The sequence below is a fragment of the Somniosus microcephalus genome, chromosome 12 (assembly GCF_052327205.1).
Source record: "Somniosus microcephalus isolate GS21.2 chromosome 12, FLI_Smic_1.0, whole genome shotgun sequence".
NCBI lineage: Eukaryota > Metazoa > Chordata > Chondrichthyes > Squaliformes > Somniosidae > Somniosus > Somniosus microcephalus.
This window is the reverse complement of record NC_140998.1, coordinates 188256508-188267050: the sequence shown is the minus strand read 5'-3', so window position 1 is coordinate 188267050 and position 10543 is coordinate 188256508. Positions and strand designations below refer to the sequence as shown.

The 10543-nt window shown below is 45.4% G+C and overlaps 1 pseudogene; it reads right to left on the bottom strand.

Moving 5' to 3' along the window:
- Positions 1-3031: 3031 nt before the first annotated feature.
- On the bottom strand, positions 3032-10228 carry LOC147109774 (uncharacterized; annotated as a pseudogene).
- Between the last annotated feature and the right edge of the window lie 315 nt (positions 10229-10543).

Below are 10543 nucleotides of genomic sequence, written 5' to 3'. Positions count from 1 at the left end.
ACAGTCAGGGGGAGATAGAGGAACAGATATGTAGGCAAATCTCAGAGAAGTGTGAAAATAATAGGGTAATAATAGTGGGGGATTTCAACTTCCCCAATATAAATTGGGATAGTCAGAGTGTGAAAGGCTTAGAGGGTGCAGAATTCTTAAAGTGCATCCAGGAGAGCTTTTTGAGCCAACATGTAGAAAGTCCTACAAGAGAGGGGGCGGTACTGGACCTAGTTCTGGGGAATGTAGCCGGGCAAGTGGTGGAAGTATCAGTAGGAGAGCATTTTGGCGACAGTGACCATAATTCGGTGAAATTTAAGGTGGTCATGGAAAAAGACAAAGACGGCCCGGAAATAAGGGTTCTAAATTGGGGGAAGGCCGATTTTAATATGATAAGGCAGGATCTGGCCAAAGTGGACTGGGAGCAGCTACTTATAGGAAAATCCACATCAAAACAGTGGGAGACTTTCAGAAGGGAAATAGAGAGAGTACAGCGCCAACATGTTCCTGTAAAGGTCAAGGGTGGGACCAACAAGCAAAGGGAACCTTGGATGACAAGGGAGATACAAAAATGCATTAGAAATAAAAGGGGGGCTTTTGGCAGTTACAAAAGACTAAAGACGGAAGAAGCCCTAGAGGAGTATAAAAAGTGCAGGGGCATACTTAAAAAAGAAATTAGGAGGGCGAGGAGGGGCCATGAAATAACACTGGCGAGCAAAATAAAGGAAAATCCTAAGATGTTTTATAAGTATATTAAGGGCAAGAGGATAACCAGGGAAAGGGTAGGGCCCATTAGGGACCAAAGTGGCAATCTGTGTGTAGAACCAGATGATGTAGGCGGGGTTTTAAATGAATTTTTTGCATCTGTGTTCACTATGGAGAAAGACGATGCAGACATAGAAATCGGGCAAGGGGATTGTGACATACTTGAACATATTAGCATCGAGAGGGAGGAGGTGCTAGCGGTTTTAGCAGGCCAAAAAGTCGATAAATCCCCAGGCCCGGACGAGATATATCCCAGGTTGCTGTGGGAGGCAAAGGAGGAGATTGCAGGGGCTCTGACACAAATTTTCAGAACCTCTCTGGCCACAGGGGATGTACCAGAGGACTGGAGAACAGCTAATGTAGTACCATTATACAAGAAGGGTAGCAGGGATAAACCAGGGAATTATAGGCCAGTGAGCCTAACATCTGTGGTAGGGAAATTATTGGAAAAAATTCTGAGGGACAAAATTAGTCTCCACTTGGAGAGGCAAGGATTAATCGGGGATAGTCAGCATGGCTTTGTCAAGGGTAAATCATGTCTGACAAATCTGATTGAATTTTTCGAGGGGGTGACTAGGGAGGTGGATGAGGGAAATGCTGTGGATGTGGTTTACATGGACTTCAGTAAAGCTTTTGACAAAGTCCCGCATAGGAGACTGGTCAAGAAGGTAAGAGCCCATGGGATCCAGGGTGCCTTGGCGCGTTGGATCCTAAACTGGCTGAGTGGCAGGAGGCAGAGGGTGATGGTCGAAGGTTGCTTTTGTGACTGGAAGCCTGTGTCCAGTGGGGTACCTCAGGGATCGGTGCTGGGTCCCTTGTTGTTTGTGATCTACATAAATGATTTGGATGAGAATGTAAAAGGGATGATCAGTAAGTTTGCAGATGACACGAAAATTGGTGGGGTGGTAAATTGCAAGGGGGAAAGCCTCAGGCTACAGGACGATATAGACGGGTTGGTCAGATGGGCGGAAAAGTGGCAAATGGAATTTAACCCTGAAAAGTGCGAGGTGATGCATTTTGGACGGACAAATAAGGCAAGGGAATACACAATGAGTGGTAGGACCCTAGGAAGTACAGAGGGTCAGAGGGACCTCGGTGTACATGTACATAGATCTCTGAAGGCAGCGGAACAAGTAGATAAGGTGGTTAAAAAGGCATATGGGATACTTGCCTTCATTAGCCAAGGCATAGAATATAAGAGCAGGGAGGTTATGATGGAGCTGTACAAAATGCTGGTGAGGCCACAGCTGGAGTACTGTGTGCAGTTCTGGTCGCCTCACTATAGGAAGGATGTGATTGCTTTGGAGAGGGTGCAGAGAAGATTCACCAGGATGTTACCTGGGATGGAGCGCCTCAGCTATGAAGAAAGACTAAACAGGCTGGGGTTGTTTTCCTTGGAGCAAAGAAGGCTGAGGGGGGACCTGATTGAGGTGTACAAAATGATGAGGGGCATAGATAGGGTAGACAAAGAGGAACTTTTCCCCTTAGTAGGGGGGTCAATAACAAGGGGGCATAGATTCAGGGTAAGGGGCAGGAGATTTAGAGGGGATTTGAGGAGGAACTTTTTCACCCAGAGGGTGGTTGGAATGTGAAACTCAATGCCTAAAAGGGTGGTAGAGGCAGGAACCCTCACAACATTCAAGAAGCATTTGGATGAGCACTTGAAATGCCATTGCATACAAGGCTATGGACCAAATGCTGGAAAATGGGATTAGACTGGACAGGGATGGATGGGCGGCGCAGACACGATGGGCCGAAGGGCCTCTTTCTGTGCTGTAAAACTCTATGACTCTATGACTCTATGACTACCTGTTAGAGCAGCCAGGGCACCTGCTCCAGATCTCATCAGTGAAGCTCTGAAAATGGTCACGAGGAGATGCACAAAAAGCCCAGCATTATTCATGTACCAATTCCCTTCCCCATAGAGGTAGGCAGCTGAGGTTGAGAATCTAGTAGTATTTAGAATGACATGTTTTTCACAATACATTGATGCTGTAAGGCTGCTGTCCAAGAGAAGTGAAGAATAAGGAGAGGCAATATAAACTAAATAATACTGCAGAGGTACTGGTCATAATCTTCCAATCCTCCTTAGATATGGGGGTGGTGCCAGAGGACTGGAGAATTGTAAATGTTACACCCTTGTTCGAAAAAGGGTGTAAGGATAAACCCAGCAACTACAGGCCAGTCAGTTTAACCTCGGTGGTGCGGAAGCTTTTAGAAACAATAATCCGGGACAAAATTAACAGTCACTTGAACATGACATCACTGCAGGAGTTCCTCATGGCAGTGTCCTAGGCCCAACCATCTTCAGCTGTTTCATCAATGACCTTCCCTCCATCATAAGGTCAGAAGTGGGGATGTTCGCTGATGATTGCACACTGTTCAGCACCATTCGAGACTCGTCAGATACTGACGCAGTCCGTGTCCATATGCAGCAAGACCTGGACAACATTCAGACTTGGGCTGACAAGTGGCAAGTAACATTCGTACCACACAAGTGCCAGGCAATGACCATCTCCAACAAGCGAGACTCTAACCATCTCCCCTTGACATTCAATGGTATTACCATCGCTGAATCCCCCACTATCAACATCCTGGGGGTTACCATTGATCAGAAACTGAACTGGACCAGCCATATAAATACTGTGGCTACAAGAGCAGGCCAGAGGCTGGGAATTCTGCAGCGAGTGTCTCACTTCCTGACTCCCCAAAGCCTTTCCACCATCTACAAGGCGCAAGTCAGGAGTGTGATGGAATACTCTCCACTTGCCTGGATGAGTGCAGCTCCAACAACACTCAAGAAGCTCGACACCATTCAGGATAAAGCAGCCTGCTTGATTGGCACTCCATCCACCACCTTCAACATTCACTCCCTCCACCACTGGCGCACTGTGGCTGCAGTGTGTACCATCTACAAGATGCACTGCAGCAACTCGCCAAAGCTCCTTCAACAGCACCTTCCAAACCCGCGACCTCTACCACTTAGAAGGACAAGGGCAGCAGACGCATGGGAACATCACCACCTACAAGCTCCCCTCCAAGCCACACACCATCTGACTTGGACCTGTATCGCTGTTCCTTCACTGTCGCTGGGCCAAAATCCTGGAACTCCCTTCCTAACAGCATTGTGGGTGTACCTACACCATATGGACTGCAGCGGTTCAAGAAGGCAGCTTACCACCATCTTCTCAAGGGCAATTAGGGATGGGCACTAAATGCAGGCCTAGCCAGTGACGCCCACATCCCATCAATGAATATTTTTTTTTTTTAAAGTGTGGATTAATTAAGGAAAGCCAGCACGGATTTGTCAAAGGAAAATCGTGTTTGACCATCTTGATCAAGTTTGTTGATGAGGTAACAGAGAGGGTTGATGAGGGCAAATGTGGTTGATGTGGTGTACATGGACTTCCAAAAGACGTTTGATAAAGTGCCACATAATAGGCTTGCCAGCAAAGTTGAAGCCCATGGAATAAAAGGGACAGTGGCAGCATGGATATGAAATTGGCTAAGTGACAGGAAACAGGGAGTAGTGGTGAACGGTTGTTTTTCGGACTGGAGGAAGGTCTACAGTGGTGTTCCCCAGGGATCGGTACGAGGACCACTGCTTTTCCTGATATATATTAATGACTTGGACTTGAGAGTACAGGGCACAATTTTAAATTTTGCAGATGAGACATAACTTGGAAGTATAGTGAACAGTGAGGAGGATAGTGATAGACTTCAAGAAGACATAGACAGGCTGGTGAAATGGGCGGACACATGGCAGATGAAATTTATTGCAGAAAAGTTCGAAGTGATACATTTTGTTAGGAAGAATGAGGAGAGGCAATATAAACTAAAGGGTATAATCCTAAAGGGGGAGCATGAACAGAGACACCTGAGGGTATATGTGTACAAATCGTTGAAGGTGGCAGGGCAGGTTGAGAAAGCGGTTAAAAAAGCATATGGGATCCTGGGCTACATACATAGAGGCAGATAGTACAAAAGCAAAGGAAAGGGGGAAAATTTGCAGGGCTATAGGGAAAGTGGGACTAATTGGATTGACATATTGAGTTTGATCTGATTTTTGGTAAAGTGAGCGGCCAATGGACATAGAGCCTTGAGGGTATATGCTCTGGCCAACCATGAGATGCAGTTTACAATTACATTAATGAGAAAGATATATTGAGGATACATTGGCTGGGAATTGTAGGACTCGGAATGGACCCTGATTTATGGCGAAGAGGAGGAGGATATAATTGAGGCGAGCCACCAAAATGAATGTAAGTTGTTGGAGTTACATTTGATACTGATGAGATGGGCATTCAAGGTGCCAGTAAGTTCCTGTCATCAAGTCAGAGAGAAGTCAGGCTGGGAAACTATAGAGGTGCAGGAGGTGAGTTGTGAGTGTAATTGGGAAGTTTAATCAATGAATGGAGATGGGAATGGGTGGCAAACTGTATACAAAATATATTATAGGAGAAGCTTGTGGAGCCTGTAATGGAGCCAAGGAGGAGCGAGGAGGGGCTATGTGTCCTGCTGAAGACAGGAGATGAGTGGTTGTTGGGCTGATGGCAGGAAATGGAAGAAAGGGAAGAGTAAGCCTTGAGAGGGAAGTGGGAACTAGCAACGGTGAGGTTGCAGTTAGCAGGCGCTAAGATTTGGAGTAAAATGCTTGGATAGAAGGATGACTAGAGTGGGCATATGGTATTAGGAACATAGGAACAGGAGTAGGCCATTTAGTTCCTCGCGCCCGTTCCACCATTCAATGATATTATGGCTGATCTGTGACCTAACTCCATGTACCCACCATTGCCCCATATCCCTTTATACCACTGGTTAACAGAAATCAATCAATCTCAGATTTAAACTTAACAATTGATCCGGCATCAACTGCTGCTTGCGGAACAGAGTTCCAAACTTCTACCATCCTTTGTGTGTAGAAATGCGTCTTAACTTCACTCCTGAAAAGCCTGGCTGTAATTTTTAGGATATGTCCCCTAGTCCTAGATTCCCCAACCAGCAGAAATAGTATTTCTCTATCTATCCTATCAGTTCCCCTTAATATCTTGAAATCTTCGATCAAATTACCCCTTAATCTTCTAAATTCCAGAGAATATAACCCTAGTTTGTGTAATCTCTCCTCATAATTTAACCCTTGGAATCCAGGTAGCGTCCTAGTAAATCTACGCTGCCCTCCCTCCAAGGCCAATATATCCTTCCTAAGGTGTGGTGCCCAGAATTGAACAGAGTACTCCAGGTGTGGTCTAACCAGGACTTTATATAGCTGCAGCATGACTTCTAACCCCTTGTATTCTCGTCCTCTAGATAGAAAGGCCAGCATTCCATTAGCATTTTTGATTATTTTTTTGTACCTGTCCATGACGTTTTGATGATGCATGGAACCTGTAGCAGTTGGCGCAGACTCCATGGAGTTTTAGATTATGAAATCTTATTAAAAACTAGATAGGCTGCTTGGGGGGTGGGGTGGGGGGGTGGGGGAAGCAGTGAAAAACCACTCAAGCTGAAGATGACTCATTCATATGGAAACAAACTGTCCTTGGCAACACTGGCCTGAGAGGCCCACTCCCAAGTCTTGATTAACAAGGCTGACAACTCATTGTTCTGGTCAAGATGAACTCGTTAAGTTAATCGGCTGGAAGATCGAAATGAGACCAAAAACCATTCAAACCTGGGAGGAAGCTTAAAAATCATCCTCTGAGGCCATGTGTCCAGTAAAACCACAGACAGCGGTCTGTGTATTGAAGGGGTATATTAGAGAGCAGTTTGGAAAGCTTTCTCTCTCTCTCTCCTGCTCTCCACACAACAGAATGTCAAGAGGAGCAGAGCCTTGCTCTTCCAACCGAGACGGACTTCGACCAAGGCTGGGACTCGCATGCTGCAAGGCCGGTACGGAACCAGGTTGAAGAGATAATTACTAGTCCTAGCCCTTTTCAGGCTACCCCAGATCAGGAGTATTCCCCAGACGTTCACCTTCAACTAAAGTTAGGGATAGCCGAATTGGGTCTAAAGGTTCAGGTTATCTCTCTCTAAAGGAAAGGAACGACTTGAAGATGTTACCGTCTTCCAGATAGCGCTTTTAATAAGTTTAACTAGACTGTAACCTGCCGGATATTTTGAGGGTCCGGAATACTCCCCCAGAATCTGCAACTCCTCACCAAAGAGTGTACAGAAATTGAGTTTGCGAGTTTGATACAGAAATACTATTTGAGGCAATTCTAAATATATATCAATTTATTTAAGAGCCAACATACAGTTAACAGCTTGTGAGTCAATCGTGACTTTAACAGTTCAAAATACAAATAGCTTACATTTCTAATTCTCAGAGATCCTTATTCTCAAATCTTAACTTCGTTACATTTATACATTATGTAGGGGGTGGTGTGTGGGTCAGCTTCACCTCTGACTTATGAGCAGTTCGAATCACTCCCACTCCCTTGGTTCTAGACCTTGGACTTATTTGGGGGTTGTGACAAAAGTGCAGCAGACAACTGGTTTTGGTGCAAGAAACTTTGATCTTTATTCAAGAAAGAAAATACAACACAACAATCTTATACTCTAATAAAATTGGGGAACACTTTCAATGCATACAAGAGAAAATTACAGAATAAAATACCTCACCCCTCCCAATCCCACTCCCTAGCTAAGTTGAACTCTAGAGGACCAGGGATAATGCTCACCAAAACAAATCCTTGACAGTTGAGCTGGTTCACGGTTTCGGGGTTCACTGGATATGTTGGTCAGTGGCTGCCATACCCCGTACGCGGTAGAAGACTTTGACTATCTGCTGGTCAGTCTCCGTGAGTCCGCTGATGTGGTAGGGTGCATTTTGGATCTATGGGGTGAGTACCCACTTTTCTTCGGTAGAGATAGGGTTTAGAGTTCCTTTTTAAGTAAAAATCTTACCCGGGGTAAGTCAGGAATAGATTGTAGAGTGGAATCTTCGGTTTTCTCCTGAGTTGGTTTTCTTTGGTCATGGTGGCTCAATATTTAGTTGGTTGGTTAGTGGTAATATTTTGTTGGTAGTTTCGTAAGGCTCTTGTTGCCGTGATGTGTCAGACGATGTCCTGGGTCACTGAAGCTGTTGAACTTGGGTGTACGGTGGAAAGCTGCCCCATCTCAATGCTTCTTGAGTCTGTTTCCTGAGTTGAGTAGTCTCCGAGTTGTTTTTCTTTAGAAAACAGGCCTTCAATTATACTTTTGGAGGCCTCTTAATCTGTGCGCATTTTCAGTCCCGGTTTATTGTCTGATTTGGGTGGGCTCGTTAAGGTAACTTGATTAAAAATGTGAAAATGGTTTCGGGATGTTGTACTGTTTAGTCAATGAGTTGTTGATTGCCTAGTTCATTGTCATAGCTATACTCAGGTTTCGAGTTTCCTGTCTGGGCCTGAGATTTCTATGTAGGTTAGCTAGGTGATTTGCATTATGCATGTTTTGGATGGGTCCTGTGTTTTGGGTGGAAACTGTTCCTTCGTGGGTCGATTGTTTAGGATGTTAATGTCTGATAGTGGCTGAATTGAGGTTACACAGTTCCCCAGACAATTTGATTTACTCCAATATCCAAACTGTCTTTACAGAGGTCAATCCCTTTCCCTGTGGCAGTCTTTTCTCCCTGTACAGGTCCAAACATGCCTTTTTATTTTATCATCCTGAAACTTGTTTAAAAGAGTCCAAAGTAATTTTCCTTAGGATTTTCTTCCAGCTTTGGGGGATCTGTGAATTTTGAGAATCTTACAGTCCTCCCTGTGATACTTGCTAAAGTGTCATACTAAGTGAGCAAAATTCTTGATCCCTGAGAGCCAACCTTCCCTCTGTAGTTTACCTATCTAAGACCCACAGCATACATTCCCCTTTAAAATGTAGTGCTCAGATGCATACACAGGTAAAATTCAGTTACATTCATATCCAAGCACGGAGTGGGGTCCAGCACCCCTGCACCACTTGGAAAATACGGTACATACATAGTAAAATAATACGCGGTCACAAACTTTATTACAATGATGGTTAAGGCTCGTCCAATACAAGATCAAAAACTTTATTGTAATGCTCGCCCAATACCCTCTCATGTCGGGATCGGAGCTTTCTGCCCTTTCCCTTACACTTTGTGCATAGTAAGTAGAAAACTATACCGAGCTGGCAGACCACTAAAATATGGGAAGCCATTCTGATCCAGGAAGTGACCTCTATATTTTTGAAAATATCCCACCAGGGTGGAACTATGATATCTGAAATCTCGCCCCCCTATCTCGACTGTTTTTTGTTCTAGAGTATAGAAATGTTTTTGTGATACTTCTACGGCTTTGAGTAGAGTGGTAAGATGTTTGGGTAGAGGGGGAATTTCATAGCCAAAGTATGTAACATAGCCTTGCGGGTTGGTTATTTTTTCAGTTACTGTGAGGTGAACATTGGAGGGTTCAGGAATGGGGACAATCCGTTCCTGGGACACGTGAACTTCTGCCTCGGGTTTAAAGCAGAAACTGCTGTCACTTACCAGACACCAGATGTGCTGTCCAAGCTGGTAGTGGGGCGCACTTGTGGTGACACAATATGCCCCACCCCCTATGTATGCTACCTGTGGGGGAACATGGTCTTGTGCCATTACCTCCATGGTACAGTTTATAGGTCATGCGCCAGCAGTTTTAAACCCGCACTGTGGTCTAGAATAGGCGTTCAAGTGCTGGGGACACAGTATTATGTGTGCACCTCGGCTCCGGCACCCAGAGAGGTCAGTACCTGTCATAACGTGCTCCCACTTTATGACATAAGGTGGGACCGCTGCGAAACAGACATGTGCACCCCCTTGAATGATCCCAATGTTCTCCACCCTGTATACCGGTGCGGGTCGGGCTGTCCCACCCATGACTGGCATCCTCACTACTATCCCCATGATAGTATGGTTCGAACGTCCACAATCTACTGGGACTGGGTAGGCTTCAGAGGCTAGGTGGAGCTGACACGGGCTCAGCGAATTGCTAAACGAGTGGAGGGCTGCGAGGAGCTTGTTGCTGATCCAGGAGGGGACTAAACCTTGGTTTAAATCCTCCAGATTGCTACGGCCCTCGCCCAGCAACCATGCCCCGTATAGCACACACACCTCATTTTGTGCAGCCTGGTCCGAAGCATTCCTATCATCCCGTATGAGTGCATTTACTTTTTTTGCATGTCTTTCTAGCTCAGCAATAATTTCCTTTAAATGGACCGTCATAGCTTGATCCTTGTGTAGTTCTGAGCCTACCACTGTCTTTTCTTCCGTTAGGATCTTTCGTAGTTGGGTTTTTATACCATTTATTTGTGTTTGCAGTTCTATATCGTCTAGGCTATTTATTACAGAGGATCCTCTATTGTAGGTAGTGAAAATATCATTCCTGGTTCCCCTTCTTTGTCTCCCCGCGCCCATAGTGTACTCAGCGTGTAATGTGTATAGTTCTGCTTTGTCTACGTTGGCAAAGTCGAATTCGTAGAATTTCCTGAACATTTCTTTTAGTAGGGCCTGGTATAGCTGTTCTGTCTCTGTAGGGCACCATCCAGGTAAGTGTACTTCGGTAAGGTTTAGGATAACTGAAGCTACTGCATAGTGTAGCCCATGGTATAGTACATTATCGGTCGGTACTAGCACTAACTCATTCCCTGGTCCCTTGCTGGTGGTAGGACACCTCTCTATTACTGTCCGTGCTGTCGGGGTCATGGGCAGGGGCTTTCGGGTGTTTGCTATGAGTTCAGTGGCATTGACTGGGATCGGGGAGTGTGGGACCGCGCACACATGCAGGCTAGAATCCCACCCCATCCCCTT